Raw genomic sequence first — 19,888 nt, forward strand, 5'->3', positions numbered from 1 at the left:
TTCCTTTTTCTCCATCTCCTCCTTTGTTTTTCTTCCCTTCATCCATCATCCACATCCCCATATGCCACTACTCCTCTATAACATTCCATCCTCTTTTTTTATCTGCTCATCATATCGTGGCCCTTTCCTCCCAGTAATAATACACCTCCCATCTAAAAACACGCATTTTGCCACGCATGTATGCACACACACACACACACACACACACACACACACACACACACACACATACGCAGATTTTTTTTTTCTCATGGAAGGAATCTCCGCGGCCCCCCCCATCGGCCCTTAGGCCATTTGTTGGGGGTTTAATATCTATACACACACACTGAGTAGAGAAAACACACATACACACAAACAGCAGCAATTCCGATGCACCTGCTTCCTCTGCAGTCCAAATGAACTGAGCCGGTGTTTGTTGGTCAGCCTGATTCATTGCTCCCCGAGTCGCCATCAGTACCTTCTCCCACTACACACACACACACACGCACACACACGCACACACACGCACACACGCACACACACACACACACACACACACACACACACACACGCACACACACACACACTCTCACTCACTCACAGGCACTTTCAGCCACAGGAACACAAAATGCATTGTTTGTGCGAGTTATACTGTATATGTAAACCATTTTTTCTGCTTTCATATCATTCATATTACTTCACCCTTCATATCACTAGAATAATAATAGCACTTATATACATATATATGCAGTGTAGGGTGTAGTAACCGAAATGGAGATGCATTTTTAAAGAATATATAACTGCAATGTTGCAAAATATTCAGATTGAATTTATCAAAACTTTTGCTGTCGACATATTTTCTTACAATATCTGCAGCTCAGGCATGATTAATGTTTTTATCCAGCTGCAGGGACACCAAGTTGTCTGTCAGAGGCTCAGACCACCACCTGGGTCCAAACTGAAATATCTCAGCAGCTATTGGACAGATTACCATGACACTTTGTACAGATGTGCATCGTCCCCAGAGGAAGACTTGACTTTTCACCCAATACGACCATCGGGTCAAACTAATGTTTACTCAGTGGATTGGCATAAATTAAACATTGATGTCCCCCAGAGGATGAATCCTTTACATTTTCTTCTAGAATAATCATCAGGGCAACGTTTCAATTTGTCTAATACTGTACTTTATCTATCTAACAGTTTGTTTCCTTCACAATGAGTATCACAGTCTCATAGAGCAACAACTGTGGCACACATCTGTCAAACTCAGAGACAGATTCTCACCTCAGTTAAATATAAAAGCATGAGTCAGCAAGTGTTGAACTTTTCCAATAATTAACTGAACTAGTAGCTTTTCTAATGTACTGTAGTAGCTGAAAACCTAAGCCAACCCTGCGACCCTGTTCATATTGGACAATCCTGCACTTGATGATTTACATCCAGTGCCGACATTCACTGTGAACGCAGGAAGAAGTGTGTTCTCTGTGTGGTGAGATGGAAAGTGGAGGGTACAGAGGTCGGGCTGATAGATGTGTGTAGCATTTCCAACTTTTCTGCGGGGGAACCTGCAATTAACGTTCATCTTTTAATCAGTCGTAATGATAGTCTTCCCCTGACCTTAACCACATCATAGTTGCCTCACAGAGCTGTCGTAAAAGCAAAGAATTTATTAAATATTGCCACTGAATTTAATCCAAGTTTGTGCAGAGTTGGCAAAGTAATACCTTGTCTTGTCCACCCAAATTAAATACTTCAAAAACTCTGAAAGGTACATAAGCTCCACACCATTAAAGTGAAGTGATAGATTCCCTGATTTTCTCTCTCTTGTCTGTAGGACGGCACAGACTTTATAGATTCAAGTTCTCAGAGCATAAACAGTAGATCCCATTCTTATTTGCTAAATTAAATTGGATAAATGTGGAGGTAAGATGCCAACGATATCTTTGTAGACGGGTGTGTACCAGGGCCAGCCAACCCTGTTATATAATACACAAAGACAGGTAAGCAGTGGAATTAGAAATGAACCTAAGAGCAGCATTGTAAATACAGTTCAGTGTACATATGCATTGAGAGGAAGCACAATTACATATATATAAATTGTGACAAATGCACTGTCATCATCATTTTCTCCGGACATCAGAACAGTACACCAATACACACATGCAGACGAGCTACACACAAAAACACACATTCATTCAACACAGGCTCCCCTCCAATGCAATCCCACCATCCCACCTCGCTGGTTACCACGGAGAGGGACAGAGGGCAGAGAGGCGTAGGCACCCACGGGCAGATAGCATCACTGTGCGCTCTGTAAAGCCACGAGGCATCGGGGCGTCATTCAGTGTGCTTTTATTATCCAAGCCTGGCACTGAGCAGCAGGATGGCACAGTGACTAAACTGTTAGCGACTGCCACACAGCCTCCACTGAGGCCGGCAGGCAGCGTCACAGTGACACCTGCTGGTCACGTCACACACAGTGGAAATGGATTCATGTGCTTTTATTTTAATGTTGCATGTATCCAGGGAAAGTAGGAGGCCTTCGGGGGGGTTCCTGGGAAAAGATAACAAAAGTGGGAGTTCACAGGGAGAGGAAGTGCTCGTTCAACCAAAGCAAAGGAAGAAATATGTGCTGTGCTCTGAACGGAAAATCATTGTATTTATCCAACAATTCAACAATACAGTCTTTTCCACAGCATGGAAAAATAATCACATCAAAGGAATATATACATATACAGCTTAGGGAACTGGGAGTGTTGCTCATCTTCAAATCACTTCACTCCAAGGCCGTGCCTCCAGCAGCTGCCTGAAAAACAACAACACATAAAACAGAGTAACAAAAGTAATTATACTAGGTTAGGCAACTAAGAATGCTTGGTGAAGATAACAGAAGACTCATTAACATATCGTCATTGCGTGAGATTAATCCTATGTTTAGATTGGTGAGCTAAATTAATGCTTGAACCCCGATGTTCGTCCGACGTTTGTCGGCACATTGACGTCCCGCATCCCCTGCAGTCCCTCTGAGCCCTGCCCTGATATGGAAAGTACAAGCTGAGACAGTTGAGAAAGGAGACAGCACATTTACAATCATTTCCTGTAACTGTGTCACATGGTTTCTCCACCTCCCCGCCCCTTTAGGAGAGCAGCAGCAGCTCTGAGTCTGTTCACTCCAATGGGAGAAGTGAACCTGATCACACATTATGATTTTTTTCCCCCCATAATCACTGAAATAAATTATTTTTCACAAGCCACAGATCCTCAGATCATTTTTGCAGATCAGGAGAAAATTGACTTTATTAGACACCTGTCTCTGTCAACCAATCTGAGATCTCATGTTGGTTCTGGGTTCACTGCTGCAACCACAGAAGTTTACAGTGGCCTGTACCCGTAGAGCAGAATGACACTTGTGGCCCAACATGTAGTCCATGTACTCCCAGATCCCAGGGCAGATTCCGGCTGTTATCCTCCAGTATTGACTGACAGATGGTAGATTTCCTGTGCGTGTGCCAGAACTGGTCCAGATGCGGAAGTGTATGTGCATCTGATAATCATGCTGTGTATGGGCCAGATTCGGGCCGTGGAACCAGGCATGTACAGGGCCAGAAGAAAACACGCATATAGCCCAACGCATGTTATTTTGCTACCTGGGTACATGCAACCATGAAGTTAACGTTAAAACTGAAATAAAACATGTCTTTTATTTGCTTGATAATACTATTATTGTTGTTTTTGGCGGGAAAACAGAGTGTTAGACTGATCAGATATAAGCTAGCAGTTAAAAACAGTATCAAGTTCAAACTGTATCTAGTGTAGTATTATATTGTTGTTATGTTTTGACATGAACAAGCAATCATGACCACGCCCACTTAGGAGACAGGAAGTGTTTACCATTTGTCACCATTCGCTCTGGTTGTGATGCATCATCTTCTGTTGTAGAGTCCCCAGTTTAACCAGCTTATCTAAAGTGAGAGCACCAGAGAAACAATGTTATAATAATCTGCTTTATTTCTAAACTGTTCCTTATTTCCATTTTCAAAAGTTTAAATAACATAATAAAATAGCATGTAAAAAAAATAACAAAGCAGCTTCTGTTTAAAGTTTGAAGCAGTTAAAGTAGCTGCTTACTTTAAATAAATCTTGTGAATGCACATTAACAGAAAGCAGAGAAATCCCAACTCAGGCTCCGCTGTTTCCTGGTATCTATTTTTATAGAGGAAGGCCTTTGAATATAATTTGCAGTGTAACATTGCCAGTGGCTTCATAAACCCTTTGACTAAAATAAAGCAAAGTCAAAGTCTTTTTAATCTCCATCTGAAACAGACCTGGGTGTATGTGCAAAGAAAGCAGAGAGACAGATGAAGGCGGGCGGGCGGGCGACAGACGGGTGGATTGTGGGCTTATAGTTGGTGAAAGAGAGAAACATCCAAGAAAGACAAAAAGAGAGAGACAGGAGAGAGAGACAGAAGGGAGGATTATGGACTTATATTTAGTTAGTGAGATGGAGAAAGAAAAAAAAAAAACAACAGAGAGAAAGAGAGAAACAGCCAAGCAAACAGAGAGAGGAGTGCAGATGAGTCACTCAGCCCTGAGACACAGTTATTGACAAGAAGAGATGGAGGGATAAAGAGACGGAGAGAAAATGAAAACTCAGGGATGAGGGGGAGGTGAAGAAGGGAGAGAGACTGGGAAGAGACTAAACGTGAAGAAGGTGAAGAGAGGTCTGCAAATAGAAAACTGAAGCCCAGATTTACAGCTCGCTGAGAGAAGACAGAGCTAGAATGATCTCTCCATCAGGAGAATTAGTATCATTGATTTATCTTTTAGCCATCTTTCTTTATCGTTTTTGTTATTGATTATTCATTGGCTGCTTATATATGTGTGTGTGTGTGTGTGTGTGTGTGTGTGTGTGTGTGTGTGTGTGGATTTACTGAATTTCACTCTTTTAGATCATTTTGAATTAATTGTATTTTGGTCTGTTGGTTCAACAAAATAGATCTATCTATCTATCTATCTATCTATCTATCTGTCTGTCTATCTATCTATCTATCTATCTATCTATCTATCTATCTATCTATCTATCTATCTATCTATCTATTTATCTATCTATCTGTCTGTCTATCTATCTATCTATCTATCTATCTATCTATCTATCTATCTGTCTGTCTATCTGTCTATCTGTCATCTATCTATCTATCTATCTATCTATCTGTCTATCTATCTATCTATCTATCTATCTATATATCGGTCTATCTATCGGTCTATCTGTCTATCTGTCTGTCTATCTGTCTATCTATCTATCTATCTATCTATCTATCTATCTATCTATCTATCTATCTATCTATCTGTCTATCTATCTATCTATCTATCTATCTATCTATCTATCTATCTATCTATCTATCTATCTATCTATCTATCTGTCTATCTATCTGTCTATCTATCTATCTATCTATCTATCTATCTATCTATCTATCTATCTATCTATCTATCTGTCTATCTATCTGTCTATCTATCTATCTATCTATCTGTCTATCTATCTATCTATCTATCTATCTGTCTATCTATCTATCTATCTATCTATCTATCTATCTATCTATCTATCTATCTATCTATCTATCTATCTATCTATCTATCTATCTATCTATCTATCTATCTGTCTATCTATCTATCTATCTATCTGTCTATCTATCTATCTATCTATCTATCTATCTATCTATCTCTCTATCTATCTGAGCTGTTTATTTGTCGGTTTTGTGTGTTTTTCAGATTTACTTACATTCAGCTTCACAGCGCTGGAGGGAGAAGAGGCGGGAGAGGTGAGAGATCAAACACAGACACACACACACAGACACACACACACACACACACACACACACACACACACACACACACACACACAGAGACACACGTACACACAGGTGAGAGGGTAACCACTCATTGTTTCATCAGAGAAGCTCCAGCAGAACGTCTTGAGGGAGAGAGGCATGGAGACATGCCAAGCATACTTTAACAGAGAGGAGGAAGAGATAGGAGGATGAGAGAGTGAATGAGGATGAAGGAGAAAGAGAAAGAGAGAGCAGCAATGAGCAGCCATTAGCAGGCCTGGAGTGAGTTCACCTCTAAGTGCTCTGTGAATATCGCCTTGCCTTAGTAAACAACATTATTCCTCCTTATTGGGTCATTATATAAAGGCCCAGTCCCCCACAGTGTGCAGACTGGTGGCGCTCGGTCCAAGCATCGTTCCTCCTTCCTTCTCCTGTCTTTTCTTTCTCCTTATCTTTTTCCTCTCCTCTTTTCTTCCTCTCCTCTTTCTCTTGCTTCCTGTGCTCATCTTTCTTCTCTCTTTCTTTTAAAATCTACTTTTCCTTTCATGTTGTTTTTCCCCTTATCCTTGACTCACTTTCCCTCTTTTATACCTCATCTCTCTTTCTATCATCTCCTTTTTTTCATCTTTTCTCTTCTCGTCTCTGCTCTCTTTTCTCCTCTCCTTCCTGTTTTCCTCCCCCTCTCCTCTCTTCCATATCTCTCCACCCTTTTTTTCCTCTTATCTCCTAGCCTCCTTTTTTCCACCTTTCTGTCCTATATTTTCTTTTCCCCTTCCTCCCCCTCTCATTTCCTCATGTGTCATGTTTTGTGATCTCATCTTTGATCTCTTTCTCCCTCGCTTCATTTTTTTCTGTTATTTTTTCCTTTTCATTTTTCCTCTGCCCTTTGGTGCTTTCATCTTTCTATAACCACCTTCCTATTTTCTCACTTTCACATTTTCTCCTCCATTCTCCCCTCATCTGTTTTCTTTGCGTCTTTTTCTCCTCCCGTGCTCTTGTCTCCCTTCCACTCGTTTTCATTCTTCTTTCAGCCAGTTTTCCCTCCTCCCACACCAACTCTTCTCCTCTCCTCATCCCCCCTCCTTCCTCTTCATCAGCGTGTGCTGATTTCAGACGACAGTTTCATGCAGCTCGAGAGGCCTAGACAAACGGAACAAAACACAACAAAAGACAAGCAAATCACAGCTGAACTGTAGACCGTAACTTTTTATTAATGTTTGAATACATTAACTGATGCTCCTTTTTAAATCTTGCTTTTTCTAAAGAGCGCTGACATGTTTTTTACTGCTTCATCATTCATTCCTAAAAGCTATTAAGCATTCATTTGTCGAATTTCACTTTTTTTTCTCACGTGCATCAGTCTCTCAGGTTCTCTTCAGTCATTTTGCATTTCAGTCTTTTACACATTTTCTAAACTAGGTCTCATTATTTCAGAACTCTTCACACAAATTCAACAACTGCAGACACAAAATGCAAAGTGCCACATATCTGCTGTAAAATGAAACACTGGACACACTGAAAATATCATGAACACATCTCAAAATCAAGTATTTGCATCAAATACCAAACACTTTTTTTCATTATAGAACATTTCAGAGGTTGGAATATACACAGCACAGTAAACACCAATGCAGCGTTGAAAACCTCGTCCTCCATGATGTCTCTGTCTTTCCTCTCAACACACAGTGTGTGTGTGCAGTATAGTTCACATGTTGGCATTTGAATGATTGTAGACTTTTACAGCAGCTACAATATTTGCTTTTAATAAGTTGAGAGATAAACTTTAAATAGTTATTACAGGTGGAGTCATTCAGTCAATATAAAGTCAATTTACAACAATGATAATATTAATATTATTATTATTATTATGTAATTATTGAGTTTCCTTATTCTGTCTTTAAATGATGAATTAGTCCATCTACTTATGTGCCTGTCTGTTATATTCCATCTTAAAGAGGACTTGTGTAGTTTACTGTACTTTTCATTTAGCACGCTTCAAGCGCCCCCTGCTGGCACAGTTTGACCTGAGCTCCCTCACTCTTCATTAGTACAATCTCCCCATGCACCCAAACACAGCTTTACCATCTGCTGTACTTACCAGACAGTGAAAAGTGCTACGGTGCCTTTTGTTTGGCCTCGGTCTGTGTTTCAAGTACAAATACATAAGGCTTTGTGGGTGTGAAGGGGGTAGTTTCCAAACCAATGTATAGGCAGGGAATGGGTTTGAAAGCCCTGAAATCTCAGCAGCTGACCGAGCAGACACTGAGTCATCAGCATTGGAGAACAACAGTATAGAGCCTCTGCAGATGCTGTGGGGGCTTGTGTGGTTTTTGTAGAGTGCGTGAAAAAAAAAAAGAAAGAAAAAAAGGGATGTCTCAAGTGTGTAGGTTCATAAACATTGAACAAGCAAAGACTCGAGGAACCTGCTGTCTATAAAGAGAAGAACTCCGCAAGAGGCCGGCTGTTAGAATATATTTAAGTGAAACCAAAAGAGAGAAGAGCAGTTTGAATTTCAGTCACAGTAAGAGACCATCATTTGTTCTGATAATGCAAGAGAAATTTAACTACAGTACATGCACTGTTAATTTATACTTCTACTCCATTACAGGTACAAGTACTTTTTACTGCACTAACTTTAATTGACAGCTATAGTTACTAGCTGCTTTAAGATTTAAGATTTCACATACTAACATCGACCAGTACCTAAAATATGTCTCTGAAACACTCTTACTACCAAACACCATGTAAATGAATTCAAATGAGATTCTTCTCAACCAGCTCCTACATTAAAAATCTGCTCACATGTTAATGGATCAGTTATAATGATGAAATAACAGTAAATATGTTGATGAAACAGGAACTTAATGAGTACTTTTACCATTTGAATTATAAGTATATCCTGCAGATGAACTTCTCTACTCTAACTTAAGTAGGAATTTAAATACAACTTCCACTGCTGCCAGTAAAATAAGTCACCATGAGTTGACAAACAAAACTAAGATCAGACGTAATGTGTCTCTAATTACAGTAATCTATCAGCAACAGTAGCAGCACTTAAACAGGTAAGAAAAAACCCGTCTGAAACCAGAGAAGCCACAATTAAGCAAATGGAAGGACACGATTATTGAAAACTATACAATAGAGATAGTAAATCACAGGATTAGGAATCTAGATAAACTATTTGAAATGAGGTGGAAGATGATCCAGAAAACAAATATTATATAAAAATATCAGTATCAGAAGTTCAGTTTTTCTTCCGTTTTTTCTTCTATTTTTATTGATTTCCTTTACTTTGACTTATTAATTGATTTTTGTGAATTGTTTTATTACATTATAGCTATCATAATGTTGTTTTTTCTGGGAAATAACAATCTAAGGGAATGAAATTTAACAAATAAAGAGTATAAAAATATATACACAGTGACTCAGTCAGCCTGTATCTCTGTCTCCCGTCTCCTTTAGGTGCCCCGATAGGTTGCATGGTCACGTCTGTCTGCTCTGCTGCAGTGATCAGGTATTCAACCCAGAGACACACACCCGACCCTCTGATGCCACCTCATACCACGAGCACGGGATGTGATGTAAACATCCTGTAGGCAACTCGAGGAGGATAAACAGCCTAAACCTGTTGATATGCACAAGTCTCCAGGCCGCTCGGATCAGACATGTGGGATACAGGTCAGGCTCCGGGCTTTGAACACCGGCCCGTGTTTGGTGCTTATCTGGGGCTTGAAACCTTTGGATGTGAGGAATCATACTGAACAGTCGGGAATCACTCCTTCTTCTTCTTTTCTGAAGGAAGTATCCAGTGATCTGTCGGGGCTCCTGGATTTAGTCTCTCCATTTGACAGCTGGGATCTATGCGGACACTAAATGCTGCTCTGGGAATATAATGGATGGATTACTGTGGATTTGGGGAAAACCCATTTCATGACATTTGTTCCAGGATGTTCTCAGCTGTGGTTCGTCAATGGTTGGTGGCACCACTCTTCTCTTTTCTCCAGCATACAGTCATATGCCAAAGGATTACTGCAGTATTATGACAGCATTATTACAATATCGGGAGAATATGCAGACTTCCAAAAGCACACACCTCTCTATTATCTCTTAGGAGTCAAAGAGAAAAATACATGTTGGGCCTTGGATTAAAAATACGAGCACATCGTCAGCGTCTTGTCTCGAAGCATCAATAATAACAAACTGTCAAACTAAACGGTGAACTTCTCTGGCACTTTAATCGTGTGTTTTCATTTCATCTATCTTCCCCTCTCTCTCTCTCTTTCTCTGTCTGTCTCTCTCTTTCTTTCTCTCTCTCTCTCTCTCTCTCTCATTTTCATGAACAACTGAATAGTATACTCTCCAGTATTACCAGTCTAACTCTTCTGGCTGCGGATGACTTAAATAATGTTGAAATAATCAGTGTGTTTGCGTCCATGGTGGACTGGTTCTCTCTTTGTCGGAGTATTAAAAAAACCTTTGGTGTCCCAAGAAGCCTTGAGGAACACCAGCGAGGATTTATTCAAAGCCAAACTTCAAGCACACAAGTCTGACTCTACATTTGGTGGTGAAAATGGTGAATATGATGTTCTGTTTGACACGGGAAAAGCGACCATAAGTGTTCCTACTACTAAACGCTGGCACTCGAGATTGTTAAATGTATTAAGCGGTTGTAAAAGATGGCCAGCAGAACTTGCGCTGTCCCGTCCCCCTCACTCCCCCTCGCTCCCCCTTTGCCGTTTGACAGTGTCTGTGTTTGTATGTGACATACACCTTACAGTCTTCGATGGTTTGATACCAATGATTTACTTTGAATATAACGAAACAAATGACCACAATAAGGATAAAACACAACAACAAGTGAAATGGGGATTTTATGCTTTCATAGATACAATTATGTGGATTTATAATGAAATAAAAAGGTATTTTTCTTGGAAAAAACTGATGTGTTTTTATTCATATCTCAACAGAACTCTTACTTCTCTTTTGACTATTCTTTAAGTTGACAGGGGATTCAAAGCAATGGGTTTTCCAGTGCACACTGCTTGGCCAGTAGTAATTACATCCCAAACAATGATTACTCATTCAAGATTCACTCAAATTTCTCATTTTTTACACTTTGTTCCACATGTATAGCCAAGTAAAGCCAAATATAGCCAAGAGATGGAAGAGTACATTATATGTACCTTGTGTTAGTGCACTGAGAAATTAAAAATCACCTAGAGGGAAACCTGAAGGCTTTTAGTCAGATATAGACAGAGGTAGTGGTGCACCTCACCCTCCTGTGGCTGAAATCAGAATTACAAACGCAAAAACACATTTTTCTTCTGTGAGAGGCAAGTGAAATAAATATTTTCATTATTTTATATTTTTTTTTCCCAGAGAAAAAGTGTTTTATCTTACCACTAAGAGTTCTCCTAAATCACACTAAGAGTTTCTAACTAAAGGTTTTTTCCTAAATCCTCTTCACAAAGCTGCTGACAGAAACTTTTACAAAGAAGAAGTGAAAACTCCGTTGCAATGGCTGACGTCAACTCTCATGGACGAGCTCCCTCGCAGGAACCACAGTGATTGGTTGATGAAAGACCGTCTGTGCCGGTGAAAACGCATGTGCAACATCCAGTGTTTGTGGATGTTGAGAAATAAATTAACACAAATTAAATAATAACGGATTAGGTGCTGTTTACAAAAGTAGTGCATTTTCCAAAAAGCATCCGTATGATCAGGTTTGTGTCGACCCGTTAAACAAACGAGCCTGTCCTAGACTAATAGCCACAGTCTGTTGTAGCGTAGTGTTGTATTGTAGCTGTGGGTTGAGGTGTGAGAAGATTTCCACTGTCCCACCAGGCGACATCCAGCTGGAACATGATCCTTTCAAACAGCTGATCGGGTCACTCTCCATTAAAATCCATGAATCCTTCACAAGTTCCCCAACGATCATTATTCCCTTGTGATTGAGTCGTATCTTTTAGGTAGTTGAGCACAGTGTAAGGTTTCCAGAACACTGCAAGGTGGAATGACAGCAGACTTAGGTGCTACTTTTAGCGCTAAGTGTCTTTGTGAATTGCTCTCAGTCAGAAAAACCAGGAGTCCTAAAGTTAGGACTGACACGCCCATTCATTTTAAGAGCTTTTTTTTAGGAGCTCCTTTTAGCCTTAAGATGCTTTGTGAATACAGGCCCTGATATAAACCAGAATATCACACTTGAGTGTTAGTTGTCCTAATAACATTTTTGATATCGTAGTAACTTTATACCCAGAAGCCACTGAGGGGCTGCTACTTTACTTTAATCTAAAACAAAAATGTTCCACACACACACACACACAAAACTTGACACAAACAGAGGTGTGTGAGGCACGACACAAGCACAGGTAGCTGTGTACAGAAGCCAAGAAAGACTTTACTCAAATATTTTTTATCCCGTTATCTCAAGATAGCAAAGCTCTTTATCAGGAGAAAATGATTTTGACTGAACCTCACAGTGTTGTGCCAGTTCACACTTAAAAAAAAAACTAGTTCAGTTCATACAGATGAAAATGAAGTAGTTCACGTTCATTTGCTCCGTTTTTTTTGTGGTAAAACGTGAGTTAAAACTATTGTAAAACCTTCACGTTCATCATTTGTAAACTGATTCGTTCAGCTCAGTGCTGAATAAAATGAACATGTTCAATGAAAGCTGTTCATGCACAACACTGGAGCCTCATACACTTAGTCGTGAGTAACACTCCTTAGCAACGATCCTTAGTAACTCGTTGCCTGACGAGGACTGATCGGAAAACGATCTTGCATGAAAAGACAAAGTGTGATTTCTGCCCTTGACTGAAATATTCTCTGATGTGTTGATCAGTGTCTCGTCCTGACATATTCACTTTACTCTAGAAGTCTCCGTCTGCATACTGACTTGGCACATCTGATCTCTGATTAACAAAGTAATTATAATGAGAAAACAAGCTTTGTTATCGGGATAACAAAAGATCGTTTTCTCCTGTCAATTTGTTATCTTGAGATAACAGGATAAAAAAACATTTGCGAGTATGGCTTTTCTCGGCTTCCATAGATGTGCACTTGCACTTATATATCTTATTAATTCTTATCTACATCTTTATCAATGACCTCAAAAAATAGTGATGTTGTTAGTTTAACCTTTTAGCTTAGCCAGGCTAGCTGTTTGCCGCTGCTTCCGGACTTTATTTGGAGCTGGTTGAACCCTCATACAGACACAGAGTGTTGATCTGCTCATCTCCATCTTGCAAAGAAAGTGAAAAAATGACTTCCTACGATGGTGAACTATTTGTTTGAAGCAGCAGTCTGTTCAAATGGCCGTGTGACAATCAGACATGCAGCACAACAGGTTTGAAGCCAGTGGTGATGGGGAATCACTGAGTAATAGAAATGATCATGTCAGTCATGTGTGAATATCGTGCCGTCTTGTTGACGGTTCATCTGCGCTGCCGTGTTACAGTGCCTTAAAGACTCCGTGTCATCCTTCAAACAAACTGTGACTGTCACTTTCAAACACAGAAGCTGATTTGCCTCATCGTGGTTAGACGCTGATGAGTGTTTTCATCTGGCCCGAACCGCTGCTTCAATTTCCAAGTAGAGAACTTTTTAATGATGACGGGCAGCGCTGCATATCATTGTCTCCCCTCACAACCATCTCCAGAACCGTCAGCCTGTCAGGAATAAGAGAAGCTCATCTTCCACTTTGAGACATGCATTTTTAATGTCTTACAAAGGATTTTCAGTGTTTGCCGTGCTCTCTGGATAATATTGGACTTTTGTTCTCGGGAAACAATATCGACCGTCAGTGAGGCTTTAAATAGTTGGCACTTTTACCTGACAGTTCTGTTTACATACGAGGTTCCAGCGGAGCCCTGACAGCACTTCCATCGGGATCTCAAGTCAGCAGACAGCGCAGTGACAACAAGGCCTACAACACACACACTGTGAGTGTGTGTGTGTGTGTGTGTGTGTGTGTGTGTGAAAGAGGTGAGGACTGAAGCTGAAAGACAGCCTTTTAGCATTTCTCAGTGGCTGTTGTCGTTTTAAGACCAAGTTTCCCTGTTTGGATTGTGTCACAAAAACTGTGGGTCAACTGTCTTAGAAAAATAACGAGATGGTTTGAGTCACAAAAGTAGATTGAGGTGTTTTTAATGACAGAAATAGGAGAAATAGGAGAGAAAACTTGGATGTCCACAGCAAAAACAAAACAAAAAAATCATAAACAACTTCCAAACACCTCCTGTCTGGTTCACATCCACCCTCAGAGAACCTTGCATCACTTGAGAGCCTTGTAGGCCAGAGGTTTATAACTGCTAAGCCCCTCCCCCCAGACCAACCAAAATCTAATTGAGTTAATAATCATATATTTCTGACAGTTCACAGCTTTTTTCATGTTAGTTTTCATGTTAAACAAATGAAAAAACAGAAAAACTATTTCCCAGTTCAGTACTTCAATAAATCCCAAAACGTTACCACAGTTTCGTTAAAAAAAACGAGCTCACAGGTCGTTTGCGCGGCAGCTTATTACGACTCATAGTTACGGTTTGTTGCTAGGCGACATCTAGTGGTCATATTAATTATGACAGGAGCAAAGGGAAAAGTGCAGTGACGTAGTTTAAAGAGAGACAAAGTCCACGTCAGGAGGAGGTGGTGGATGAGTCAACAAAATACAGGAATATGACACAGGAGGTTGGTGTTTGATTCCCATGTGAAACCAGTAGTTTATATTGTTTCGATTATCCATGACTGTTTGTTGTTATTATTGTAACCATGACAAAAAAAAAGACCTTTTAATGTTGAGGAAATACTTATTTTAACCCAAATCGTGATCTTTTCCTAAACCTAACCAAGCCATGACCGTTATTACAGTAACCACGGCAACGTTGGGTACGCCGCTCTTGGTACAGTTGCCTGTTTACTATGGTAACCATGAAAACCGAGGTCCGGTACGCATGCCACCGTAGGGGTTCTATTTCAGCAGACAGTCCTGTGGGTCGTATCAGAGGGTTGAAAGGAGTTGTTACCTGTGCAGGTAGCTGCTGCCTCTATATAAGACAGCATCATGCAGCAGCTCTGGTTTGGATCCAGGAACTGTGGAAGAGAAGGAACATCAGATTACGGTGACACTGGTAAAATGAGATGAGGACATATAAACTGACCTGAATGAATAAACTTTAACGTAGTGCAGTTTTATGAAGCAGTGAATCTTTCGACACAGTTGTATTGAGAAATGGTTCATTACTGGAAGCTTTTCAAGTCAGAGCTCGATGGAGACCTCTGCTGGTCAAAGTGAGGGAACGTACTGTGATGTAAAATGCAGGTGCGCGCACTGACGCACACACACTTGGTTATAGTACATTGAATAACGTAAGAAGTGTTCTGAAGAACTACTGGTGCTTAATTCAGCAAACCACAATACACCTCAGCAACCCGCAAAGTCACGCATTTTTAAAATTAGAAACAGATTTCGAAGCGGTCATGTGGGTGCGTCTGAAATGAAGCTTCGGACGCCATCGCTCACATGATCTGATAGAACGAATCAAGCTTCGATGCCAAGCTTCACTGAAAATAGAGCATCGGTGTCACGGGTAACATCACTCGTGTTTTTTTTGTTTTTTTTGTCATACATATTACTGTGTGTAGAGTTGTGATATTAGTGTTAATGTGTGTGCACTCACCACTATGACAGAAAGACATTATGTGTCTGGATGACTGAGCGTATTTCTGAGTGTCCTCTCTGCCATGTGCCGTCTTTAATCACTGCCGAGGTCTTCGTCACAGGTTGACTGTTGCTGCTCAGGCAGCTGCTTTCAGAAAACAAAATGTTGTGATGGAGCCGCTGTGACGAGCTGCCCGGCAAACAGAGGACGCACAAAGTAACAAACTAGAGGTGAATGAGCAGCTGTGTTCTTCTCAGGAGCCCATGAAGGAGAGTGAATGTAAGACTTCAGTGGCCAAAACGAATCCAAGTGAATGATGTTGCTTCGCGTCTGCTGGATGTTTATAGATAATTGTTAACATTTTTCCATAATATGAGGTGTCAGATGTTTACAGCTTTTTCTACTGTGGCCAAGAATCTGTATAAACTTGTAACATGACTCCATCTTGAACCTTTTTATCTGTTTGAGTCTGAAGCTGAGTTTGACTTTGATGAAGTGTTTTTCCTCCTTGTTTACTGGTGCTCCCGTCTGTGATGTTCTGTCAACAGCAGAGTGCATTTCACTTGTCAGCAGAGTGCAGTGTTTTAACAATGACTGTAGGGAAAAGAGTCAGTCTGTTTGAAATCCAGAGACACGACTAACCGGTTCACCACTCGCTAAACAACGGCTCAGTGAAGCTGCTGCAGCTGACACGAACAACGAGAACATCATCCACACACTCCGGGCACTGCCGGCTTCTCTCACTGTATACATTCAATATCAAAGTGATGAAGGACGCTGACCTGACAGCACACCATGTTTGTTCATTTGGTCTTCTCATTGACTCCTAACTATTAACAGATTTAGTGGATGATTTGAAAACTCAAGGGTCTTCAGTTATTCAATCAGTTTCAGAGTAGAACTATCAAAATAAACAAGTTCCTACCGGTTGATGTAAGAACTCTCCACTCTCCAGCGTCAGGAGTTATTCCCTTTCAGGTATTTTTGCCAGTTGTGTATATGGTTTTCCCCATGTTTTTCCTGATTGCAGACTTAAGTGACAGACTGCTACTTTTCCCGGCCCCCATGCTTTGCCTGCCTGTGCCAATCCATCTACATGGTCCGGCCCCACTTGATTTGCATTGTCGGGACCAGATGGTCCATATTGCCTGGTTTCACTGGCCCGTTATGTTAATGGAGACTAGACCCTAGTTTTTGTGTGGATTTCCCTTCGTTCTGTTTTATTTCCTTTCAGGCAGCAGAGCGAGCTGTGGGGAGTACGCGTGGGTTCCACCTTGGATGCAGTGTGGTAAGCTTTGGTGGTGCTGGTCATTTGCATGTCTTGCAGTTTTGTTTCTGCTTGCAGTGTGAGTTGCAGTGTTAGCGAGCACCAGGTGATATCATAGTGGTATTTATTGGGGTATGCGATAGAATCTCCGCACAGTGAGTACATTGTCTGATTTATTGTGGCTCATAAATACCATTATTATCCCATACTGGGGTCTGTATTAGCCATTACTGTTTTAGCTATTTATTAGAATTGATGAATAAAACTTTACTGGGTTTAACCTTGATCTCTTTTGTTCTCCAGGGCTGCAGCCACAAGTATTACATTTGCTAAATAAATATTTCTAGTAGTGAACTGAACTCACATCTCTGCTGTCCTTGAACCTCTAAGTTTGTATTGTGTCGACACGTATGAAGTTGGGGCCTTTCATGACATACATATATCTCTCTCTCTATCTCTATCGCTCTCTCTCTATATATATATATATATATCTCAAAAACTGTGTCACATTTAGCATAGGAAACACTAGCGCTTCCTTTACAAAAGGAAAGGAGAAAATGCTATCCCACAATCCCTTGCTGCACCAACATTTAAAATGACGCAGAATTGCAATTTCACCACAGCAGACCCACATAGATACAGAAACAGAGCAGCTGTCTCATGCTTGTGACACAATCCATAACCATAAATATAGATTTTCCTCTTTCAAATCCAGTTAGGAGTCATCATGAAGACCAAACAGTTTTATCCTCATCATAACAATCTATACATGTCATTTCAAAACTCTGCTCACTGCAATAAAAATATTATCTCTATATAGCCTACCTATGTCTGCATGTAATTCACCCTGGCCCTGACTCCACTGTTTATTTTCATTTAATTATCTTAACGGCTCGACTCTGTCTACTTGTATATTTCATGTTGTCTTATTTCAATTTCAATATTTTGTTTTGTTTGTGGTTAGGGAAGGAGTAGCGCGTGTCATGAATAAAATTGGTTTAAAAAAAAAAAAAAAAAAAAAAGCACCATACTGCAGTTGGATTCTCTCTGAAGTCGAGTCGTTATGAATTCTCCTTCAAATCTTTCCTTGACCTCATGACACTTTCCATTGAAGTTGAGAAGTGGTTAGAGCGGAGAAACAATTCACTCAGCAGATTATGTAATAAAAACAAGAACATCACATGTTTCTCACCTGTGTAATAACTTATAAAAGTGGCTTTTATAATCTTTAATGTGCATCCATATTCCCAATTATAATCCCAACAAACGACTGAGGTTTCACTGATGTTACTTTATATTGGAGCAGTATTTTCTGAAGGTAGAGATAAAGGTGTTATAACAAAGGTATGATTTGCTACATCTGTTGTGTGAGAGCTGACGGGTTCATGTGGATGTGCAGCTTGGAGAGCTACTGTGCTCCCTGTGTTCCTGCCTCTTCACCCGGCCGTCCCTCGACATCACCAAGGTAACCAGCTCAATGCTGTGCAAGTTCACCTGCAACTCCAGAAGTGCCGGTAAGTCTGCTTCTTGCATTGATTTGCACATGTGCACAATGTGTTACTTGGTGTGTAACGTGAAGGCCTGAACCTGGACTTGGATGGTAGACATTTAGATAAGAGGAAAAGCACCTCTTCCTCTGAGGTGTTAGTTTCAGTTCTCCTAGTCTATGTATGCCACCCCTCCGCCTGCCTGCATGGCAGAATGTAAAAATATAGACTTGTAACTGTAAAACATTGCTGTGGAGTTTATTTATTCTTTATTAAGATTTCCTCAGCAAACAGTGTGAGGTCCTGGCCATTAAAGTGGGTATATCAAAGGATTGTCATATCTCTGTGGTTGGATGTTATAGTCTCCCATCTGCCTCAAAGGATGCTCTCAAATCTATTTCAGATATTTTAATGACTCAGAAATCATCCGTTTGTGTGATTTGAATTGGGACTGGTTTTAGGGAACTCGGATGGATTGTTTTAAAGAAATACTGGACTCCCTTAAAACCTTGTGCAACTTAAAATTTAAGAAGAAAGCCAAATCCTAAATCACAAAATAAATCTACCTGGCTTGATTAATTATAACAAATACTAAATCTTGTGGTTGTCTGCCTCCACCAATCAGTCCAGTTGCAGTTTACGTGCATGTTTTTGTCCAGACTCACTTATGCCTCACACACACACACACACACACACACACACAAGTACAGACAACCTGAAAACTGTCTCCGCTGTGGAGGCATAAAATGAAAAGAGCATTCCCTACATCTACCGGTGCTCTCGGAGAGGGGAGAAAGTCATTTTAACACACATCAGTCCATATTTCTTAAAGGGTTTCATTCTTAACCATCGCGAAGGAGCTGAGTGAGTTTAATAGTTTTTTTCATGCAGCACAAGCAAACAGTAGTGAAAACATTCACAAACAGGACTCAAGGATGAACTCATTAGAATTGGGTAGTCAAAGGCCAAAGGTCACTGTGACATCATCATTATTCAGCACAGTAACTCTGGAAGGGAAGACTGCGACGATGTTTCCTGCAACTTGATTGGAGGCCACCACATGCAAACTGAACTGATCGGACAAAGTTTAGAAAACTTGTTCCAGAGCGAACACAAGCATCAATTTAATGCAAACTGAAAGCAAGAAGAAACTTGTTGTTGCTTTTGTTTTCAGGAAACTTCCAGTCAAATGTCACGTTTCTTTGAGTATTAAATTAAATGAAAGCTGGAATTAAATTAAATTATACTTTGATGATACTTTTATGCTCTGAGAGCAATCAGCCCACATTACACCTTTATGATGACCTACAATAGAAGGGTAAAAAAAAACAGCTAAAAAAATAAAGCAGAAATCCCCTGAGGGTTGGACCTGACTCTGAACTTGATAAAGACAAGAGCAGAGACACATGAGGAAGACAGAGCAGCACGCTGCTTCATGCTGGGCGGACATGGATCACAGAGTGCTGATAGTGCTACTGTCTCTCTGGGGCCCAGGTAGGACTCTGGCTTAATAATGGATGTTTGAAGGTGTTTATGTTTGTAGAGGCAGAGTGTGTTTGTGTGTGTGTGTGTGTTTTAAAATGTTTCTCGTGTTCTCAATGTTAGAGCTTGAAACGATTAACAAAATGATCTGGATGTTTTCTTTTTAATGATACATTTTCATGCAGT

General features: G+C 40.4%; 1 protein-coding gene across 3 annotated transcripts in view; it reads left to right on the forward strand.

Annotated features, from left to right (window-relative positions):
• si:cabz01090165.1 (uncharacterized protein LOC100333421 homolog) overlaps positions 1 to 10,739 on the forward strand; it is a 411,304-nt gene extending 400,565 nt beyond the window's left edge. For all 3 annotated transcript variants that reach the window (XM_056373298.1, XM_056373299.1, XM_056373300.1), the window contains 2 exons: positions 5,749 to 5,798; positions 9,270 to 10,739. The gene's annotated coding sequence lies outside the window, so the exon portion shown is untranslated. The remainder of the gene's footprint in view (positions 1 to 5,748; positions 5,799 to 9,269) is intronic.
• Positions 10,740 to 19,888: the final 9,149 nt, after the last annotated feature.

The sequence above is a fragment of the Seriola aureovittata genome, chromosome 4 (genome assembly GCF_021018895.1).
Source record: "Seriola aureovittata isolate HTS-2021-v1 ecotype China chromosome 4, ASM2101889v1, whole genome shotgun sequence".
NCBI classification, from domain to species: domain Eukaryota; kingdom Metazoa; phylum Chordata; class Actinopteri; order Carangiformes; family Carangidae; genus Seriola; species Seriola aureovittata.